This window comes from Parasteatoda tepidariorum, chromosome 6 (assembly GCF_982258835.1).
Source record: "Parasteatoda tepidariorum strain Cologne lab strain chromosome 6, Ptep-v5.0, whole genome shotgun sequence".
Classification (NCBI taxonomy): Eukaryota; Metazoa; Arthropoda; class Arachnida; order Araneae; family Theridiidae; genus Parasteatoda; species Parasteatoda tepidariorum.
The window spans coordinates 101,435,338-101,439,977 of record NC_141760.1 but is presented as its reverse complement, the minus strand read 5'-3'; positions in this window follow the sequence as shown (position 1 = coordinate 101,439,977).

The following is a 4,640-nucleotide window of genomic DNA, read 5'->3' as shown; positions in this document are numbered from 1 at the left end:
CAGATATCTTGACTGGTACTTATTTTTATTCGGCATCGAAATTTTTTTCGCATTTTCTTAGCTGCAACATTTTTGTAACTACAAATCATTGAAGACGATTTTTTTACAAGTCATTCATAAGAAGGCGCCCATCAGTTTCATCCATCTAGATTTGGCTTTATTTCGCTATTCTGGCGCACACACTTAAAATTTTTATGCGGCAGTCGATCTTGAATTGATAGGAGGGGACGTAATCTAAGGCAGGTGGTGTGAGATAATTATGGGGTTAAACCCAGGTAGGAACTTCCGAGGATGGATAGAGCTGTACCCATTTCCACACATAAAAAATATATATATATATATTAATAATTTTTGTTTAAAATTTTGCTTGTATTTAGCTTATACACATTATCTAAATATTTTAATCCTTCTTTGAAATTCTAATTGTGAAACATTAAAATTAAAACTGAATGAGATTATTTATAAAAATAAAACATCCCTCATTCTCAAGACAATTAAAAGGAATATATTTTTTGAGAGAGGCCATCACAAAATCTTGGTTATGTCGCAAAAAGTTGGCTTTAAGCTTTTCTGCCAACCTGCAGGGCTGAGATTTTTCCGCTTTTTTTTACTTTTGTGTCTCGAATATCAGCTTTTTTATCAAAAACTCCGAGTATCTAAAAGTTTCACTTTTTTTAAATAAATATTTTGCTTTTTCGAAAAATTTAACCGTTGAAATAAAAGAATTATATTTATTTCCGATTTTCAAAGATAAACAGAAAATTCAATCTACATATCTGTCAATCCATCCACATTTTTACATTTTAGCTATTTTCGCTGCTTTTACTCACAGAAGATACGATTTTCCTCATTTTTACCCGCCCGGCAGATAGTTCGTAATTCAAACAAGCTTTTTAAAAGTCTCAAGCCCGGAATTTGCTAACATTTCGATTCTTATTCACGCGACTTGAATATACTACAATATGATTCTTATTTACGACATTTAAAAATCCAATATCACTATTTGTATTTATGCGTTTTTAAAAACCTATGTGACAATTCGTATTCACACGAGTTTAAAATCAATTATCGCGATTCTTGTAAGAAGTAGGTTTTTTTAAAATTAGTTACTATAAATGTGACTGTTTTTCTATCAACAATTATTAGCATATATAGGCATATTTAAAATTTACATTCTGTGCTTGCAAAGAAGAATGTGACAAAGGCAGGTAAAGAAAGAAAAAATAGGAGTTGTGAGAATATGTTTGAAGATGGGCTAACGACTAAATTAATCACCAATCTGTTTTTCCTCATTCATTAACAAGCTGCATTATGAGAAATTTGACCTTGTTAAAGGAATTTTTGCTTGTTTTGTAAAACGTTTGCAGCAAATTAGGCAACAAAAAAAAGACATAGCAAACAAAAGCAATCACAAAAAATTCTTCAACTTTTTGTGGAAAAAGAGTTGATTAACTCAGCACCGATATATAAGAAATAATGCTGCTGTTATTTATGATATAAAATGCGAATTTCTTATCATATGAAAAATAATTATCGAAACAGTTGCTGATTATCATGTAATTTTTTCAAACTAAAATAGCAATTTTTGTTGTTTGTTATCTTAAATTGTCAGGAATTTATTAAGCGATTGCACACGCGTAAAATTTACTCACATGGAAATTCAGCTTTTTTGCCAATCTCATCCCTGAACCTGACCGCTGTGCGTTGAAGGTTAATGTATAAAATATTTTAAATCATTTTAAGATGTGCCATATTAAGTGCTAAGGAAAGAAAATTAATTATAAATATTAATTAGTTAAAAACGGTCTGTAACAGTGCAATTCGTCTATAACAATTCAATAAGAATGTAATTGATTGGAAACGAAATTTTTCTACTTATCACGTTAGAAAAGGATCTAATTTTATCTGGATTCACACTTGCTGTATCAAAATATATTATCTAAAATACAATAACAGAATGAAGACAGACGGAAATTTATTTCCTCATAATTTGCACTTAAATCGCTGCTAATTACAATAATTTTAACCCTCAACATACTGTGTGCAGACCAAAAATAATTGTTTTATCTTAGCCTATATTCATATACAATTTATGAGACATCTTTCATATCCAGGGCCCGACTTAGATTAATTGGGCCCCCTCTGCTTCAGTAATGAAGAAGGGAACTTTATGGAGCTATTTAAATTTTTCACCTCATTCTACGTATATAACAAGAAAATTAACTAGAACCTAAAATAGCTATAAAGTCCCCCCCCCCCTCCAAAGGTTGGACGAAATATCGTACTGTGTTATTTTTTTGATTTTCTGACAATTCTATGTCTATCATGCCTAGCAGTTTTCTGATTGTTAACTTTGTCATTTAGCTGCAAAAAATTCATATCCTTGCTGACATTAGGGAGGAATTCAGCTAAATTTTCGCAATTACGATGGCACACTTAAGCCAATCAGAAGCCTGTATTTTTGTAAATATATCGCATTTTGTGATACGTAAAAATAAAGTTGATTGGTCAAATTTGTCGATCGTAATTACGAAAATTTAGCTGAATTCCATAAAGCACTAGAAAGTCCTGGATTTACATGGATTTTTTGTGCTCATACGATAGATTAATGAAGAAGTTACCATAAAACTGACGAATTTTATACTGTACTGCTATTTCGTTTAAAAAACAGTTCATTAACGAAGGAAACCTAAAATTAACTTTCTATTCCATTTGGGGGCCCCTTCTGATCTGGGGCAAATGCCCCTGCCTTTGTCAGGCTCTGTTTAAATCCACATAAATGATTTAATTTTTCATTAAAATCATTCTCAGGCTTTTATGAATTCCATAATAACATTAATGCCTCATACAGCCCCACATTTAAATAAATTGTGCGTTATTAAGTAATAAATTTACAAACAGAAACATAGTACTATGTTCCATTATACTAAGTATGATTTCTGAATATAGAATATGATCACTTATTGTTGCTAAATTTTTTCTAAACTGTAATGAAGAAGAGGTAGAATTGTGCAATTGTAAAGTTAAATTATAAATAATAAACTGTGTTTTTTAAATATTACATGCATAGAAATTTTTAATAACATCTAATTGTTATTTAAAATGGAAATGTTTTTATAAATTTATGAACTCGAAATTATTCCAAACTTACCCACATTCTCACACATAAAAATATGATCGTTTATTGTTATTTTTACTGATGATTAATAATATTTTCATTTTAAATTTAGTATATGCTATTGTACTAGATTAGTAAATCAACTGTTTTTGTCTTCGAGTCATTAGAATTAGATAATTTTTTTCACACTTGTATTAGCTTGCAACCTGCAATATTTTCAACTTTACTTCTTCAAGGTTTGAAAAAATTTATGTTATAGTCTTTGAAAATTTTTTACCCCATACATAAAAAAAAAAAAAAAAAAAAACGATAATCAAGCAGTCTTAAACTTTATAATAAATATTTTTTTAAACAAAATCTGTTTTAAAACCTATAATTTAGTTTCATTTCAGTAAATAACTTTATTATTTTGTTGGTGTTTGTATTCTTAATTATTCTCTGCCCTTCAAACCCACATGAATAGCTTAAACAGCATTTTCGTCTATCTCAACTTAATTTTGATTCTTCTGCTAAAGAATTAATGAAATAATAAATTTTGTAAGATTAATTGGGAACACCTTAAAAATTGTAACCAATCCTTCGTTACCGAACACACACATTTTAAAGAACCCTTAAACTAAAAATCAATGATGCTATTTTATCAAACAGATTATTTTCTATCAAAAATCCAAGTTCTTAATATATTTAATTTTTTTCATCTTATTAAAATTCAACAAAATACATATGTCACTTCAGGTTCAATGAAAAATGCCATGTTAAAAGTTCAGTTCCATATTGCTATAGGAATGCTGCAAGGAGGTGGCAATTGTAATTTCATTTGGTGACCTAGGACTAACCCTGTCTATTTACAAGTCCTAGTTATCTAAACTCAACTCAGATATACAGCAGACGCTAGACACCTTCAAAAGAAAGACCCTCAGAACCATCTTCGGCGCAATTCAAGAAAGGGGATGCTGGCGAACCAGATATAACTTCAAGCTCTACCGACTCTATAAACAGCCCCAAATTACTCAAATAATCTGTAATAGTAGGCTGATATGGCTGGGATATCTATGGAGAAGTCCTGAAAATAGCGCCATGAGAATCGTCACCTTTGAGAACTCCGAGGGATCCCGCCCCAGAGGCAGACTCCATACTAGATGGCTCAACAACATGGAAAATGATTTGCAAACCCTAAAGATTAGAAATTGGAAGGGAGTTGCCTTGGATAGGAGGCGCTGGCGTTTGTCAGCTGTTGAGGCAGCCAAGGCTTGCAAGGGGCTGTTGCGCTGACAAAGAAGAAGTTATCTATTGAATATTACCTATATACATATTCATCATACATATATGAGGAACATTTTCATTATATTTTTTACTTGCATATCTACTAGTAAATAGGCTGCAATTTTTGATTTTACAAAATTGGTGGTCTTTATAGCTAAAAAGATTGGAAACTGCTGCTTTTAACTTTTTTCTTGAAATGCATTCAAAAAAAGACAATAAGTATTAATAAAATTAAGTAAGGACTAAAGAGAGAGAGATA